Here is a 19,457-nt window from a genome sequence, read left to right as displayed (position 1 = left end):
GCATTTTCAGAGTATTTCTGGTGTCAAATGCTTATTTGATCCAGTAATGCTGCGCATTTACCCTAGTAAATGTAACGTTGTTTTGGTGCCTACATGCAAAATGACCAAGAGAAGTATGGTGTAGAAAGGATGCTTCCGTAATCCATGTCAATCCTTTAGCCCATAAATGTGTGAAATGGTGAAAGAAGTAAGCAGGACATGCTTAACTTGTGGAAGTCAACAAGTGAAAGATTGTGGAAATGTCGAAGGAACACCTCCATGCTGAACTGAGTTGTATTAGGTCAGTGCATCAGTATCATTGTGGTTTTCACATCCTCTCCCTTTGAACTCATACCGATGGAGGGTCATTCAATATCTGTACAATAACAAAGATAAGTTTTTGAAACCGTGTTCCAGGCATTGGCAAGCCAATAAATGTCACCAGATGGCAGTTCTGGTGATAATGAACATTAAAAATGATACCTCCTATGTTAGTGCAAAAGACGGCATTGTGAAAAAAGGAATGGTTTAATAGCCTAAACACTGTACATGATATTTTTCGATAGCCCAACCTCTGTAACACACAAATGCTTTGTAAACAAGTTTTAATGATGACTTAATAGCAAGTATTTCACATTTCATTTTCACACTAAATTAGTGTATCTTTTTAAGAAAAGTGTATCTGCTTTATCTCCCAGAATATTTCTAGCCATTTTGACTTTGTTTGAGGTTTTCACAGTACATCAGGTTACACCAAGCTTTATGATAAACCAATAATATCAAGGTGCCCTGAAACGGTTTGTTTATTCATTTGTTCATTATGCAGGAGATCAAATTTGGCACAATGTATTGAGAGATAGTCAGGAACATAAGTGTGGATAATAAGAAACATTATGTATAAATGAAGGGTACATGTAACAAAGGTCCATCAAAATTTAGTTCAGAATGTCATCTTATAGAGGAACTGGCATCCAACAGGCTAATGTGGCAGGGTCTGTTTTCTGTAAAAATGGCCGAGGTGGTAGAAAATCTGTGCTAAAGATTTGTTGTGCTTGAAACAGACGATCAAGGTCCACGTGATGTTGAGGATGAATGGCCAGGATTAATTTTCTACTTAGTTTGTCTCCTTTTGTTTCAATTTATGATGCTCTATCTTCGTGTTACTGGCTTACCAGCAATACTTGCCAGTCACTCCCACATTATAAATGAAATTCGAGCTGTTACAATGTTCAGTAATAAATCAAAAACTAATATAGTAATGTGCCACATTGTGCATCCATAGTAGGCTGGAAAAGGCATTTTTCTTGGTAAGTTGAGCAGGACAACACCTTAAGTTTACTGGTATTATGCAAAGCTATTTCATAAGTGGAATTAAGACACCAGAAATGTCAGATGATGTGAATATTCCAGTCCTGTGCAGAATTCAATGAAAAGTGTTCATGTATTTCTGATTCTTCTAAAAGATTATAGGGCATATCATGTTACAGGTGATGATTGTAAGTACCTGACTACTTATCAATGTAAATCCTGTGATGCGAAATAGCCCAAAGAAGTCTAGATGAAGCTGCATGACATTCATGATGTTCTTCTGAACATGTCAACCAGCATTCTTAGCATTGCATAGCATCACCAACAAATGTTTTATTACTCTTGGCTACTACAGTGAAACCACGTGTGGAGACCAGAGGAAAACATAAAACTATACCAAACACACCTAAAGAAGGAACTATATCAGGAGTGCATCAACATGTAGTCATGAGAGGCCCCAAATCAAATTAGAGCATTCACGATAGCAAAGGGTTATAATTAACAGAACTTAAGATTTGAAAGTTATATTCAGAGGAAAAATCTTGTAAATCCTGTGTTATACAAGTAACAACTGATTTTAGTGATTGACTAAAACACAAATTTTGAGTACCTTATGAATGACACGTTCTGTATGTGACAATATAAAGCCGACTGTTCTAAACTTGATTTACAGATAAACAAGATAGATGTAACTCTAATATAAACCGGACAAGCATAAACAACATATGACTTAAAATGAACTACCTAAGAGAAAAACATACAAGTTTCATCAGATGTTTTGAATGTTTGAAGTCCAAAAAATCTGATTAAGAAAGCAGTCTGGTTGAATGGAAATTAGTTTTATACATATGACCAAATATGTTCCAACAAAGGACTATGATCAGAACAAATAGTAAACTTGTGACAAAAGCTGGTATTTTTGATCTAACAACTTTTTAAACTTGAAACAAGCAAAACAAATGAAGAAAGTGTTTCGGGGCAACTAAGATGATGGATGTCTGTTTAGTTTTTGATGTCATGAGGGCTCTCCTTATTGTTACCGTTGTGCCTGTGACATAACTTTGGTGAAGACATTTAGGCCCAATGGGTTGTATATGCAGAGGGCCTGATAGAGGATGGCAATGACCCACTCTGGTGTGGGACATTTTTCTCATTAGATTGTGGGTGATGGTATCTTGAAATGGAGTTTTAGCTGTACAGTACTTGTTTTTTGTAAGTTGTTGGCTTGCCAGTGAGTTACTTTTATGTGGGACACGGTCTACCAATTTGAATAAAATGTTTGTTTGTTGAATTTAATTTTGCTTACCATTTGTTTCTAGGTGTGGATCTAATTGTTCGTACTTCTCAAATCAGACCTGTACATTTGGTGATGTCTTACAAGGTTGGGAGGTCCATTAGGAGTGGTTCCTGTATAATGGCTTTTTGGGAGATGGGTGTGGTTGTGGAAATTGATGAATCAGGCTAAGAATGGGAGGAGTTACTTCCTGTGGGAACATGGCTCAAGGGAGTGGGCTACTGTTTCTGGGTGTGGGTACTAGGATAATTTTAGCGTGGGGAAGACATACTAAACAGTTTTTGGTTGGCTTAATAGAGGCGTATGTTGTGCAGGTTGTGCTACCTTGTTGTTTTTCTTCAGATAGAGATTTGTGTAGTTGGGGTTTTCAGTATTTAAGGATAAATCAGTGTGTATAGTTCAATGATTATTCAGCAGGGGGTTGCAGTGAATGCCTAAGGTTATCGGGGCCGTTTGTTTTAGGGATGAGGAAGAGCTGCACTACAAAATCGCAACATTCAGTAATCCCACATTAGACTCAAGATTAATGACTTTGTGATTGCCAATTGGCACCATCAAGAATGGTTATATCTACAACATGGTTTCAATTTTGCACTCGCTATCTTTTAGTGTGCAATTAGGGCGTTTCCCATTATTTTCAGTAGGTTGAATGGGGTTGCCATTCACTTGAGATACTGGTGTTCATGTGTGTAAAAATGTAGATGAAGCTGTAGCAGTTTTTTTCTCCATAATTCCACTTCAAATTTTTTTTAGTAGTATCCTTATGCAGCTCAGTAATACAGTTTTTTTTTTTTTTTTTTTTGCAGAAAAAGTGTTTATTATTCAAACAAGATAAGAACTAAATACTTAAAGCTTCTTAACGTGTATTTAACAGGTGTATGTAAAAGAGAGATTGTCAAATTAGTCTTCTAAACCCAAAATAACTCACTGATATTTAAAGTATAGATTTTAGCTATAGTTCGTGTTTTTAATTTGGTACTGTTTACAAAATTCTTAAGTGTGGCCAGAATTGTAACTGGGCAGAAGTTCATTCTGTTTAGTTATAATGCAGTTTTGTATCTGGCCAATAGTAAGACAGCAAAACAGGTGTGTGTAGTTAGTAGTGATAACTACACATGTATATTCTTGCTGACAATCAGAACCTCATTTAATCCTGCAGTAGAACTTTAGAATTAATTACTACTTTATGTATATAGCTGATTGACTTCTTTCTTTTAAGTGATGATACAGAGTTACTGGTGATATTGCCCCGAATTCCACTAAAAATAGTAATTTTGTGTCCAGTTGGGCAGACTTAAAATGTATTGAAGTTAGGATTCACATGAACTATATTTTAAGTATTTTTTGTCAGCTACTATTACAGAAGTATGGACCAACTGTTTATTTTTTCAGTAGCCGTGTGGCACATATTATGTGCTCTATATTGTAGTGAAACAGAAGTGGCTGCAGCAGCTCTGCATGATACTGGTAGCACCAAAATTGCAACAGTTTACTCACATAGTGGCAAATTTATTGCTTTGTCAGACAGAAGTGAAAGCATATTTTGAATTTCCAAATGCGTTACTTGTAAGACATGCCTCAGGATATTTTTGAATGTAAGCATTCTTTTGATGCCATTTTGCCACTCTGATGTTGGCAGGCTTGAATGACTTTTGAATTGGACCAAAAAAAGATGTTAACTTCTGTTCATGGTGAATGTGTGCAACATATGGGGGGGGGGGGGGGGGGGGCAAAAGTCACAATGGTGTTAAAGCTGTGAATAACTTTATTCTTTTCACTTTTCTTTTGTTTCAGATTCTGACAACGGAAGTGCAGGAGATCGAATACGGAAAAAATTCAGCACTGCCTAACAAATCAAAATTATGAAGCTTTACTGTAGAAACCAGAGGTCAGTTGTGTGTGTGTGTGCGCGCACACTAGTGCACCCCCCCCCCCCCCCCCCCCCCCCCCCCCACACACACACACACACACACACACACACACACACACACACACACACACACAGGATATTGCCACTATTTCAACATCAGGGCTGAACCATTAGAACCATGCTCTCATGCTTGATTCTTAAGTGCTGCAGACAAGAGGGTTACAGCCATCCTGATTTAGGTTTTTGTGGTTTCCCTAAATCACTTCAGGCAAATGCCAGATGGTTCCTTTGACAGGGCATGGCAGACTTCGTACCCCATTCCTCCCTAATACGATGAGACAGATGACCTCGCTGTTTGGTCTTCTCCCCCAGATCAGCCCAACCCAGCAAGAGGGTTAATTGTGAGGTTTACCTTTACCTTGGTGTGGCAGATAAAGGTCAACCTGTGCAGAGGATGACATCCAAAGAGTGCAAGATTGTTTATGAGCATGTGGAAACTTCAGTACAAAGATGTTCTTGGAAACTAGTTACGAAGGACGTGGCTCTGGTGAAGTCTGAAACTCTGCACCTGTACTTTTACAAAATTCAACTGGGGCAACTATTAACACAGATTACCGTCAGACACGCATATGAATTCGGAACACAAGAGTTGGCTACAGAAATAAATTTTGTCTGCAAGTTGTTGAACGACAGAGCATTTTACGCTTAATGACTTAACAGACAAAATTGTCAGTTTTGGGGCAGTAAAAACTTGCATGCAGTGAATGGGTGTGAACTGCATCCTCTGAAGTGCACTGCGTGGTGTGGCATAATGTTAGAAACTAGAAGTTGAAGTGTAGATCAGGACCAGCGGCAGTCTTGGCGTTTCTGTGCTTCTCATAGGTTGGCAATACGTCAGTTTTATGTAGCCAATAGGATGACAGTCCACATAACCAGGAAAACTTACAGCTATAGCTCTACTGTACAGTTAAATGATTGCATCCTCTTGAGTAAAATATTCTGGAGGTAAAATAGTCCCTCATTCGGATTGCCAGGTGGGGCTACTTAGGCTGTCATCTGGAGAAGCAAAATGGGTGTTCTGTGGATCAGTGTGGAATGTTCGATCCCTTAATCAAGCAGGCAGCTTAGAAAATTTAAAGAGGGAAATATGCATGTTGAAGTAGATAGGACTCACTGAAGTTTGGTGGTAGAACTAACGGGTCTTTTGATCAGGTGAGTACAGGGTTATAAATACAAAATCAGATAGGGATAATGCAGGAGTAGGTTTAATAATGAATAAGAAAATAGGAGTGCGGGTAAGCTACTATAAACAGCATAGTGACTACATTATAGTAGCAAAGATAGACAAAGCCCACAACCACCACAGTAGTAAAAGTTGGTGCCAAGTAAATTCACAGAAGAGATTGTAGAAATTTGATGAGATGTAAGAATTTACACCAGTTACGGGAGAGGATAATTTGTAAGGGTGGCTGGAGTTAGGTATTAAGAAAAGTAAAAGGAAAAATAGGTGAATGTGTGTTTGCGGAAGGATTGAAAGAGGAAGCTGCATGGTAGAATTTTGCACTGACCATCATTTAATCATTTCTAACAATTGGTTTAAGAATAATGGAAGAAGGTAGTATATGTAATTCGGCATGGAGGCACTGGAAGGTTTCAGATTAATCATGTAATTGTAAAATAGATATTTTGGAACCAGGTTTTGAATTGCAAGACATTTCCAGAGGCAGATGTGGACTCTGACCACAATTTGTTGTTTATGAACTGCAGATTAAAACTTAAGAAATTGCTAAAAGATGTGAAATTTAGCAGATGGGATCTGGCTAAGTTAAAAGAACCATAGGTTTTTGAGAGCTTCAGAGGAAGCATTAGGCAGTGATTGATTAGAACAGGGAAAGGGAATACAGTAGAAGATGAACAGATAGCTTTGAGAAGAGAAATGATTGTCAGTAGCTAGGCTAGGAGCACGACCTGTGATAAGTCCAGCTGCCTGATGCAAGTCTTTAGAGTTGACACCACATTGGTGACTTGGGTATCAGTGGAGATGAAATTATGATCTAGACAACTTAACACCCAGTCCCCAAGCAGAGAAAATCTCTGTCCTGAGACGCCATGACCGGCCTCATTTGAACTCTTCTGTTGGGAGAGTTAATTTGGAGTTGGAACGGCTGCTTGGGTCGGGTGCGGGGGCTCATATTGGTGTGGTTCCTGTTGATTATCTCAGTAGGTGGGACTATACCAGGCACGGCCTACATCTCAACAGGAAAGGGAAGGGGAAACTAGCTGGGGTAATAGCAGGAAATTTAAGGGGGGGGAGGCACTGCCATGAATGGTAAAATACCAGTGGTTACAGGTGTTGGAGCAGCACCTTTTTTAGGATAGGTAAGACAGAAAGATGTCAAGTTCTACGAGAGGTCAGGATTGAAACAAATCTTCAGTTTAGGAAAGAAATTAAACAGCACAATTCTAGCACATTTGATCACCAATCACAGCTATCAATTATAAATTTTCACCAATCGCCAGAAATTTTATCTCCACCAAGTTGTATCTCGGTCCTAGGTAATTCCATTGATGAATTAGTCACCCAACCCAGTTGACATAATCTACCTCTCTGAACACCATGTGACCACTGGTATAGGAACTAGGCCTAAGCACAATGAGAAACTCAGACAGGAGAGTACTGCAAATGTTAGAATAAGGAAAGGTTCTCATAAAAGTATAATTAAAAATAATGTAAGTATATTTCATCAAAATATTGGGAGTTTAAAGAATAAAGTAGATGAGCTTCTGGTTTGTTTAGAAGATTTAGAAGCTGAGAATGAAATAGATATACTATGCCTGTCTGAGCATCAAATTGTTACTGATATGGATAAGGTAAATGTAAGTGGATATAAGCTCTCTGCACATGTAATGAGAGAAAATATGGAGAAAGGAGGAGTTGCCATATATGTCAAAAGTTATTATTGTGCAAAAAGTATAGAAACAAAAAAGTTTTGTGTAGAGAAACATATAGAAGCATGTGCCTGTGAGCTTAAATTAAATAAAGGCACATTTATAATTGTAACTCTATATAGATCCCCATCAGGAAATTTTCATCTATTTCTGAAAAATTTGGACTCCTTGTTGTGCTATCTGTCAGACAGGGGGAAGCAAATTATTATTTGTGGGGACTTCAATGTAGATTCTCTGAAAGAGGGTAATAGGAAAAATGACCTTGAAGTATTACTCGGTTCTTTCAATTTGACACCTGTTATTGATTTTCCTACTCGGGTGGTAAAGGATAGCAGCTCACTGATAGATAACTTCTTTATAGACCAAGATAAGTTTAACCAGATAAATGCTCAGCCTGTTGAGAATGGTCTTTCTGATCATGGTGCACAGCTAGTTACAATATATGACATAGCTCCATTCAGCAATACTAAACAGTCCTCCAAAGTAGTACGTTCAGTCAACGATTTAACAATTGCAAATTTCAGGGAAAGCCTACAGCAGTTGGACTGGGATGAGGTGTACCGTGAACCTGATGCCGATTTAAAATATAATTTATTTCATGACATTTTTGTAAATGCATTTGAAAACTGCTTCCCCAAGAAAATAGTTAAATATACTCGTAAGAAACCTTGTAACAAACCATGGCTTACTAAGGGTATAAAAATATCTTGTAACCGGAAAAGGGAAATGTATCTGACAGCAAGAAAGAGTAGTGACCCAGAAACTATCAAAAATTATAAAAACTACTGTGTTATATTAAGAAAAGTTATTAAAAAAGCCAGGAGTATGTGTATCATGTCTGAAATCAGCAACTCTGATAATAAAATTAAAACAATTTGGAATATTATTAAAAGAGAAACAGGTCAACCAAGAGCAGAGGAAGACAGTATTACCATCAAATTGAATGAAAACTTTACAAACAAAAAGTCAGAAGTTGAAAATATTTTTAATAATCATTTTCTAAATGTTGTGGCTATAGTAGGATCCAGGTGTTCATTAGAAGATGCTAGGCTGTTAATGGAAGAGGCCATACCTATGCAATTGAAATCTCACCCACTTCTCCCTCTGAAATTAGGAAAATAATAAACTTGCTTAAAAGCAAAAACTCACATGGAATTGATGGCATTTCCAGCAAAATACTAAAAGCTTGTTCTCAACAGATAAGATTCTCAGCCACCTGTGTAATAGCTCTCTGGAACAGGGCATTTTCCCTGATAGACTGAAATATGCTATTGTTATACCTTTGCATAAAAAGGGGGATAGATCTGATGTCAACAATTACCGTCCAATCTCCCTTCTAACAGCTTTATCCAAAATTTTTGAGAAAGTAATGTATTCAAGAGTAGCTTCACATATCTGTAAAAATGAAGTACTAACAAAATGTCAGTTTGGTTTCCAGAAAGGTTTTTCAACAGAAAATGCCATATATGCTTTCACCAGTCAAATTTTGAATGATCTGAATAACCGAACACCACCCATTGGGATTTTTTGTGATCTCTCAAAGGCTTTTGATTGTGTAAATCATGAAATTCTGCTAGACAAGCTCAAGTATTGTGGCATGAGTGGGACAGTGCACAAATGGTTTAATTCGTACCTAACTGGAAGAGTGCAGAAAGTTGAAATAAGTAGTTCTCGTAACATGCAAAGATCAGCACATTCCTCAAACTGGGAACTATCAAGAATGGGGTTCCACAAGGGTCAGTCTTGGGTCCTTTGTTGTTCTTATTATATATTAATGACTTGCCATTCTATATTCATGAAGAGGCAAAGTTAGTTCTCTTTGCTGATGATAAAAGTATAGTAATCACACCTGACAAACAAGAATTAACTGACGAAATTGTCAATACTGTCTTTCAGAAAATTACTAAGTGGTTCCCTGTAAATGGACTCTCACTGAATTTTGATAAGACACAGTACATACAGTTCCGTACAGGGAATGGTATGACGCCATTAATAAATATAGACCTTAATCAGAAGCATATAGCTAAGGTAGAATATTCCAAATTTTTAGGTGTGTCCATTGATGAGAGATTAAATTGGAAGAAACACATTGATGATCTGCTGAAACGTTTGAGTTCAGCTACTTATGCAATAAGGGTCATTGCAAATTTTTGTGATAAACATCTTAGTAAATTAGCTTACTACGCCTATTTTCACTCATTGCTTTCATATGGCATCATATTTTGGGGGAATTCATCACTGAGGAATAAAGTATTTATTGCACAAAAGTGTGTAATCAGAATAATAGCTGGAGTCCACCCAAGATCATCCTGCAGACATTTATTTAAGGATCTAGGGATATTCACAGTAGCTTCTCAGTATATATACTCTCTTATGAAATTTGTTTTTAACAACCAAACCCATTTCAAAAGTAATAGCAGTGTGCATAACTGCAATACTAGGAGAAAGGATGATCTTCACTATTCAAGATTAAATCTAACTTTGGCACAGAAAGGAGTGAATTATACTGGCACTAAAGTCTTTGGTCACTTACCAAATAGTATCAAAAGTCTGACAGATAACCAACAAGTATTTAAGAAGAAATTAAAAGAATTTCTGAATGACAACTCCTACTCCATAGAGGAATTTTTAGATATAAATTAAGAAAAAAGAAAAAATATTTAAAAAATAAAAAAAATAAAAATAAAAAATAAAGAAAAACAAAAAACACAAAAAATAAAGTTGTTATATTAACTTAAGTATGTTGTTAAATTAACCTAATTATGTCATGTATTAGAAAATTCGACTCGTTCCACATCATTACGAAATATCGTATTCGTGATCCATGGAACTAGTATTAATCTAATCTAATCTAATCTGACCCGGCCGGGAATCAAACCTCGGCCCCTCACATGGCATTCATCTGTACTGACCACTCGGCTTTGGAGGTATAGATGTAATAGTGCAGGCAGCAGAGTATGAAATGGGTAAAAAGACACCACCTAGGATAACTCAGGAGACACTGAATTTGATGAAAGGAGAAAATATAAAAATGCAGCAAATGAAGCAGGAGAAAGGGAATACAAACATCTAAACAATAATTTGACAGTGAAAATGGCTAGAGGGCAAATGTAAGGATTTAAAAGCTTATTTCTTTAGGGGAAAGGTAGATACCACCAACAAGAAAATTAGAGGCCTTTGGGGATAAGATAAGCAGCTATATCAAGGAAGAAAGTGTTCATGGATGAACAGGCGGGTGTTATTGTCAAACGGGCACAATATTTCGGCAAGTGACTACGTCGCCATCAGGTGGGCTGGTGAACTGACTGCCAAGGCACTGGTGCCAGGCTTTTATCTCCTCCCCTCCCTCCAGGTGTTCTGAATGCGGTCTGTACCCAGCTGTGGAACGTCCAGCATCTGTTCCATTTGTGTTCCACCTTAGGGGCACTTGCTGGCATCGTCTTAATCTCTCTGCCTGTTCTCAGTCAGTTCATGGTGGGAAGTCTTCTTTCTCCCTTTAATCAGATTCAAAGCAGGTTCCCAGACCTTACCAAGGATGTAACTGCTATCTTGATTGATCAGCAGTTCCCATACTCTAATCTTGATAGATTCTTTAATGACACAGTCCCGTTGTTTGGACATCTGTGTCAGAACCCTGGTCTGGTTGTCATTCATTCTGTGTAATTCTGAGAGGCAGAGTTCAGCAATTGCTGACTTATTAGGCTGCTGCAGTCCAGTGTGTGTTGATGTTCTTGGCAACTATCTTTGATAGTGTGCAATGTTTGACCTACATTAAGTCATGTCACATTTGCAGGGGATCTAGTAGACTCCAGATTTCTGTAGTCCTAGATCAACTGTGACATTACAAATCAGTGCCTGTCTCTTAATTGATGGGCAAAGACAGTCTTCACGTGAAGTTTTTGAAGAATTCGGTCTGTCTTTAATGATAAAATGGCACAGAATGGAATAAATGCTATGCCCCATCCTGATTAGGTTCCTCTTCTGCTTCCTCCAGTTGTACAGTCGGTGTGGTATGTAGAGCTTTCCAAATTTGCTTCTTTGTGTAGCTGTTTTTCCAGAAAACCGACCTCAGATGTTAAAGTTCTCGGTTAAGGTTCACATTGTGTGACAGGGTACGGACTCTTATCAACGAATGTTTTGAGGACGCTGTTCCTCTGTGCTGGGTGGTGGCAACTGTTTGTATGTATGTAAGTAAAGATCAGTGCCTTCTTAGGGTACACGCTGTGGCCCAATGTACCGTCTGCTCGTTTAGCCAGGGCATCTAGAAACTGGAGTATTTCATCCACTTTGACTTCCATTGTAAACTTGATGTTCTGGTGTATGGAATCGAGATGTACGAGGATACCGTTCAGCTTCTCTCTACCATGTGGCCATATGACAAAGGTGTCGTCAACATAGTGGAAGAAACAGGTAGGTTTCCACTGTGCTGAATCCAGGGCTGCTTCCTCGAAATGTTCTGTGTACAAGTTGCCAACAACTGGTGAATATGGACTCCCCCATGGCTACTCCTTCCGTCTGATTGTAGTTTCCACTATAGAAGAGAAAGTATGTCGACATCAGGATGTGCCAAAAAGGTTGGTCTCTGTCAAATTTCTGGCCAATAACTTCAAAGGATTCCTGCAAAGGCACCATCGTGAAGAGAGAAAGACAACATCGAAACTCGCAAGGCTGTCTGAATCACAAAGTCTGAACTTGTCAAGATGCCTAACAAAATCCACTGAGTTACTGGTGTGCACATTTTCTGACGTAAGGGGCAAGCATATCCTTCAGGAATTTTGCGTGTGAGTATGTCTGGCTGCTGAGAATTGGGTGTAAAGGCACTCCTTTGTGTACCTTCGGGAGTCCATAAAGTCTCGGCGGAACACGTGCTCTGTCATAGCTTTTTCACACCATTGTCTAGTAAGCTGGATTCTTTGAGAAGACATCGTATTTCTCTCCACTCTCCAGGTGGAATTAGTGTTAATCTTCTGATATCAGGGTTGCCACAAATTCTGGAAATAAGAGAATTTCAAATGTCAGGGAAATTTGAAGGAAAAAAAAACACTGCGATATCTAGTTTTTGTCTTTAATAGATAAAGTGGTTTGTTTACTCAGATTTCGTGCATCGTTGCTGGCTGGGTGCAGCTGAGAATGTATTTAACTAGCATTTTCCGGAAAGTAGTGTATAGTTTAAGTTGTTGTTTCAGAAACTTTGTACTGTTGTTTTTTGTTTACACACAGTTGCGTGTAGGCCAAATTTGTGGAACCATATTTGCATGTTTATCTGTAATTTAACTGACTTGTTTATCATGAGTGAAAAGTGCTTGACTTGCTGTAGGATTGTTAGGTCGGAGCTTTGGTGTGATGGGTGCTGTAGTTTGTTTCCATGTGGGCGACTGTAGTGGTGTGGGAATAGGGCAAGTAAATTAGACTCATCAGTGGTTTTGTAGGATTTGTAGTAGAGATAGGAAGATACTAGAACAGGAGGGGAAAATTGCCGCCCTTCAGGCTGAGTTAGACAAGGCCAAGGGAGATCTTGACAGGTTAAGGAGGGAGAAGAGTAAAGAGAGGTGGGAAGTGGCAACAGACGACAGGAGGAACAGGTCTAGAACTGTCACAGCGTCGTGGTGAATGTGGAAAATAGATTTGACCTGTTGCTTCAGTTAGAAGCTGGTGTGCCTCAAGCAGTTGCAGGTGTAGACAGGGCACAACAAACTTTCAGCAGCAAATTGAAAAGTAAGAATGTAGGGAAATCAGTAAAGAGAATGAGTGTTGTCAGGTAGTTCCCGTGGAAGAGGTGTTGGCCAACTTTTGCAGGATGAACTAGGATCAGAATACCAGGTCACCAATTTTTTTTAAACCTAGTGCTCGTCTGGAGCAGGTGACATGATTTAGAATCACTTTGCAAAGATTTCACTAAGGAAGATACTGTGGTTATAGTGGGTGGGGCAGATAACAGTATTGAAAGATATCCTGGGTACAGTATAGAGTGTGACTTGGCAAAGATTGCATCAGCATCGAAGCATACTAGTGTTGAGTTTGTATCTGTTCTTAGGCACCATGACCAACCTCATTTGAACTCTTCTGTCAAGAGAGTTAATTTGGAGCTGGAACAGCTGCTTATGTCGGGTGCAGGGTCACACATTGGTGTGGTTCCTGTTGATTCTCTCAATAGGTGGGATTATACTAGGCATGACCTTCACCTCAACAGGAACGGAGAAGGGTAAATTGGCTGGGAAAATAGCAGGAAAGTTAAAGGGGAGGCACTGTCATGAGTGGTAAAATACCAGTGGTTATAGGGTTAAGGAAAGACCCTTTTTTAGGGTAGGGAGGACAGAAAGAAACCAAATTTTAAGAGAGGTTAGACCTGAGACAAACCTTCAATTTGAGAAAGAAACCAAAAAACATAATTCTAGCTTATTACATCAGCATAAACAACTATTGGTTAAGAATTTTCAACAGTCAGTAGATATTTTAACTCTACCCAATTTGAACTCAATGTGAAATGCCGGCTATCTTTATTGCATCAAAATGTTCAAGGACTGAGAAATTAAATTAATGAATTAACTATCTGCGTAGATGAATTAGTCTTCAAACCCACCTGACATAATCTGCCTCTCTGAATATCATGTGACCACTGGTACAGAACTTTTAAGTGTTACAGGGTTTAGCTTAGCATCTCACTTTTGTAGATCAGAAATAGAGAAAGGAGGAGTTGCCACATTCATTAGGAACTGTCATAAATTTAAGAACATAGACATTCATAAATTTTGCCTAGAACAACAGCATATGGAAGCATGTGCAATAGAAGTAGAATTTCACAGAAATCCTTCATAACATTAAGTGTATATCGAATACCTGGGGGTAACTTTAATCTGTTCGTAAACCACCTTGAAGCTGTACTCTTCCATGCCAGGGCGGTTTCCGCTAGGGTCATTCTACTATTGGTAATATAGTTTCCCTTGAGTCTGCCATCCGATCAGCCTTTTCCAGACACCAACACCTGGTTCCTGTTTCTTTTTTATGTACGAAAACCTTAAGACGTGACCTGGCGATATCATATCCTTGACACATTGAGAGTGGGGTCTCCGGGTCCCACTCCAGATTTCTCCAAAATTTCCTGTTGCTCCATACTTTCTGTGTTCAAGTTGGTGCCTCCCATAGTACCCCTCATATCCAGAAGAATGGGGTCCCACAGGGCTCTGTATTGAGTGTATCTCTATTTTTAGTGGCAATTAACAGTCTAGCAGCAGCTGTCAGGCCGTTGGTCTCACCTTCTCTGTACGCAGACGACTTCTGCATTTCGTACTGCTCCTCCAGTACTGGTGTTGCTGAGCAGCGCCTACATACAGGGAGCCATCCACAAGGAGCAGTCATGGGGCTCTAGCCCACGGCTTCCAGTTTTCAGCCACAAAAGTCATGTCGTGCACTTCTGTCAGCGTTGTACCGTTCATCCGGAATCAGAACTTCACCTTAATGACAACGCACTCACTGTAATGGAGATATATTGGTTCTTAGGACTGCTTTTCGACGTCCTCATCTTTGTCAGTGGAAGTACATGCAGCACCTCAATACCTTCTGCTGCCTGAGCAACACCAACTGGGGTGCAGATCTCTCTTTGCTGCTACAGCTGTACAGAACCCATGTTCAATCCTGCCTTGACTATGGGAGTCTGGTTTATGGTTTGGCTGCGCCCTCAGCATTGCGTTTACTCGTCATAGAGCACCACTGTGGCGTTAGACTGGCAACAGGAGCTTTTAGGAAGAGACCGGTGACCAGTGTCCTGGTGGAGGCAGGAGTCCCACCATTGAAGGTTAGGTGTGCACAGCTGCTCACCAGTTACGTTGCACCCATTTATAGGTCTCTTGAGCATCCAAATTACCGTCTCCTTTTTCCATCCATGGCAGTTCATCTCCTGCATCGGAGGCCCAGGTCAGGGCTAAAGATTGTGGTTCATGTGCGATCGCTTCTGTCTGAACTGGAGTCCTTGCCTTTACCACCTCTCCTTGAGATCAATTCACGTACACCTCCATGGTGTAGCCCTAGGCTGAAGCTTGGCCTGGACCTTTCACGTGGCCCTAAGGACTCCATTAACCCTGCAGCTCTCCTCTATCACTTCCACTCGATTTTCGACATGTTCTGGGGCTCTGAAGTGGCTCGATAGCTGATGGTCGCATTGGCTTTGCCTATGTTCTTGGCAGCAATATTGATCAGCATTCCTTACCCATGGCTGCAGTGTATTCACTGCAGAGCTGGTGGCCATATCTCGTGCACTTCAGTATATCCATTCATGCCCTGGGAGTTTTTTCTTTTATATACTGACTCCTTGAGTAGCCTGAAAGCTATCGACCAGTGCTACCCTCGTCATCTTTTGGTAACGTCCATCCAGGCTATGCCCTGGAATGGTCCAGTTGTTCAGTGTTGTTCATCTGGACCCCTTGTCATGTCAGAATCCCAGGAAATGAACTTGCCAAACAGGCCACATGGAAACCACTTCTGGAGATCGGCCTCCCCGCAACTGACCTGCGTTCGTTATTACGCCGCAAGGTTTTTCGGCTTTGGGAGATGGAATGGCAAAATCTCAATACACAAAACAAACTGCAGCCCATTTAAGGAGACGACGAATGTGTGGAAGTCCTAGATGAGGGCCGCTCGCAGGGACTCCATGGTTCTCTGCCGGCTCTGCATTGGCCATACGTGGCTAACACGTGGCTACCTCCTCCATTGCGAGGACCCATCTAGGTGTCACTGTGGCTCACATGGCTGTCGTCCACATCTTGCTGGACTGCCCACTTTTAGCCACTCTGCGGAAGACTTTAACCTTCCCAGCACTGTACCTTCGGTGTTGGGCAACAATGCCTCAACAGCAGATTTAGTTTTACTTTTTGTGAGGGGGGGAGTTTATCGTACCATCTAACGGTGGGGCATTTAGCCTTCTGAGGGTGCCACCCTTCCTCCATTTTAATTCTGCCACACTTTCTTTGCATTTGTTTGTCTTGGTGGTCATCTTTTCTTTCATCTTCTACTTTTCCTTGTAGTGTATGTTTTCCCCATTTTTTGTTCCATTTTTCTTTTTAGGTGTGGTTTTGGGTGTTTTTGTACATTGAGCCTTGTTTGTCAGGAAAAAGGGACTGATGACCCTGTAGTTTGGTCCCTTTATACCACAAATCAACACAGGCGTAACTGATAATATTGAACATAGTAGAACCAACATTTTATTGGCAGTCACCTATAGTGTTGGTTTACACAACTCTTCTCTGCCTTACACACTTCTTTCAAGAGGCCTATTTTTCTCTGAGGTTATTCCTGGAATCAGTGAAGGTATGTTAAATCTGTCTTGCGACTCCTAGGAAATGTGTGTTTTTGTCACAGAATGTTTTGTTTTATTGAAATAAAATATCAATAGTCTTAATGAAACATGCATACCATTTGGCTTGTTTTCTCCGTCTAAACACAGTTCATTACAAAAGATGTTGAAGTAAGTACTTAAGATTTTTGCTCACATGTTTAGAAATACAGAAGTTCTTACTTTTTGTCAACTTATACCTTTACTCACTCTTGAGATCTCAAAATTTGTCGTGGAGAAATGCTAAAACTTGTCTGGAAATTAGGGAAAATATCAGAGAATTTCACTTGAGACTTGTGGCAATCCTGGATATGTGCTGTCTTCTAGTAAGTCCCACATTTTTCAGTGTAATCCTGATAAGATCAGTTGCTTTGCCTTTGTCTGCTGGTAAGACTAGGCTATGTTGATCTTCTCGTAGCTCCTGTACGGCCACCCTCTCCCTGCTAGAGATGTTAGATTTCACAGGTTTAGTCTGCATGAGAGCACGACAGGTTTTGTGACATAATTCTTCAGCTGCTTCAGATGGAAGTTGTGCAACTGCCCGTTCCACTGCACTGATGATATTTGTGATAGGTATGGGTTTAGGAGTTGGTGCAAAGTTGAGTCCTCTTTAGAACTGAGAGCGTATCCTCATCCAGTTGCCTGGCTGTGAGATTGATGATAGTCTTGCAGTGAGCCTTAGAAGGTTGTTATTCTGATGCACACTTGAATTTTGATGTCTGGCATCCAGTGGCCTTTCTTTGTGCAGAGTCAATTGTGGCCCATGTGACACCATCAGTCCATTCCCACGACCAGGAGTTGACCTGGTTGGCCAGCTGTAGACGTAGTTTGAGAAGTTCTCTGTTAGTCGAGTCTAGGCACCAGTGAGTAAAACGTATTCTTTCACAACCGTATTCTGGGCATGGGCTGTGAATGGAACAGATTCTGGATGCTCTGTGCCTTGGTGCAGACCGCATTCAGAACACCTGAAAACCGTCGGGAGATAAAAGCCCAGTGCTGATGCCTCTGTGGTCAGTTCGCCAATGTACCTGACAATGGCAACGTGGTCACTTGCCAAAATATTGTGTCCGTTGGACACTAACACCCGGCTGTTCACCCATGAGCTCTTGTCATGAAGTACACTGGGAGAAATTGAAGAATCGTGAACTATATGAATATTTAGAGCTTAGGTGGAAAACCAGTCCTAAGCAAAAACAAAAAGCTGAAAGGTGTAGTAGTATATAGAGGGTCGATACAAGGGAGATGAACTTGAAGGCAATATTAGAAATGGAGGAGAATGTAGATGGAGGTGAGATGGAAGTATGATACCATGAAAACAATTTGACAGAGCAATGAAAGACCTAAGTTGAACCAAGGCTGCAGGATTAGACTACATTTAGTCAGAACTACTGATAACCTTGGGAGAGCCAGCCATGACAAAATTCTTCCAATCTGATGTGCAAGATGCACAACAGAAGCGCCCCCCCCCCCCCAGGGGGTCCACAACTCTTTTGTGCCCCCCTGCGGGTCCGGGGATTAGAATAGGCCCGCGGTATTCCTGCCTGTCGTACGAGGCGACTAAAAGGAGTTTCAACCGTTTCGGCCTTCCATGTGATGGTCCCCCTTGGGGTTTGACCTCCATTTTTCAAAATTCTACAGAAGTACGAGCCTTTTGGGGAAGGACACCTTACATGGTGTACCACTGGTCCTAAGTGCACTAAGACCTTGGCACTCAGCATTGCACTGGCGTTGTAACCATACCCACTATTCCTCAAATTGGGCCTCAACGCGTGATGGGTTGTCCAAGTTACGCCCATAGTGCATCTGCATCTGCACCAGCGATCATGATGGACTCTCCATGGCACCAGAAATCCAGCACGGTAGCCAGCCCGTTGTGGTGGGGTCGTCATGTACCCTCTAGGTTGTAGCCCCCTGACAACACAGGGATCGTACTGCCAATACCTGAGCTGCACCCTCCCCACGTCGGCCAAGGAGTAGATGCCCGTCTCCTTGGGGCATCAGGACTCCCGGCAATGGTCATCCTGCCAGGTGGCCCTTGCTGCGGCTGGATGGCGCCCGTGGGGAGAGCCCCTGGTCGGAGTGGGTGGTATCGGGGCGGACGTTTCGCAGATGAAACGTCAACATGTATCAGGTCGCTCTGCGGCCGAGTCTTTCAAAAGAAAAGGTACCGTTTCTAGTTCTGGTTCTCCTGCCCTTTCCCCCTTGGCCACTCCATGGGAGGAGGGACAGGCCCGCCGGCTTGGGGCGAAATACTTCCCCCGCTATTTGGTTTGTTCTCGAACCAATGGGGGGACGTTCGCCACCTCCAAGCCCATGTTCTTTGTTCAGCACATTGAGGACGTCTTCGGGGAAATCAAGGCTCTCAGCAAGATGCGTTCAGGGTCCGTTCTTCTCAAGACCACCTCCGCCACACAGTCGGCGGCGCTCCAGGTGTGCGACCGCCTAGGGGACATCCCAGTATCCATTGTCCCACATCTGGCACTAAATAGGACGCAGGGGGTTATTTTTCATCGTGACCTCCTGCTACAATCTGATGAGGAGCTCAGGGCAAACCTGGAGCGCCGAGGCGTGCATTTCGTCCGGCGAGTCCAGCGCGGCACCAAAGACTGTCGCATCGACACCGGGGCCTTTATCCTCGCCTTCGAGGGGGACGTTCTCCCGGAGAAGGTAAAGGTGATGTGCTACCGGTGTGACGTGCGACCTTACGTCCCGCCTCCTATGCGCTGTTTTAG

General features: G+C 41.2%; 1 long non-coding RNA gene across 1 annotated transcript in view; it reads left to right on the top strand.

The window, feature by feature from the left end:
- The window catches only part of LOC124799537, a 36,047-nt gene that overhangs the window by 1,055 nt on the left and 15,535 nt on the right, over window positions 1-19,457 (top strand). Inside the window, exon 2 of the long non-coding RNA XR_007017044.1 lies at window positions 4,376-4,469. This is a non-coding gene — a long non-coding RNA (uncharacterized LOC124799537). The remainder of the gene's footprint in view (window positions 1-4,375; window positions 4,470-19,457) is intronic.

Source organism: Schistocerca piceifrons, chromosome 1, assembly GCF_021461385.2.
Source record: "Schistocerca piceifrons isolate TAMUIC-IGC-003096 chromosome 1, iqSchPice1.1, whole genome shotgun sequence".
Lineage (NCBI taxonomy): Eukaryota > Metazoa > Arthropoda > Insecta > Orthoptera > Acrididae > Schistocerca > Schistocerca piceifrons.
The sequence above is the reverse complement of the archived record's forward strand: the minus strand, read 5'-3'. Positions and strand labels throughout refer to the sequence as shown.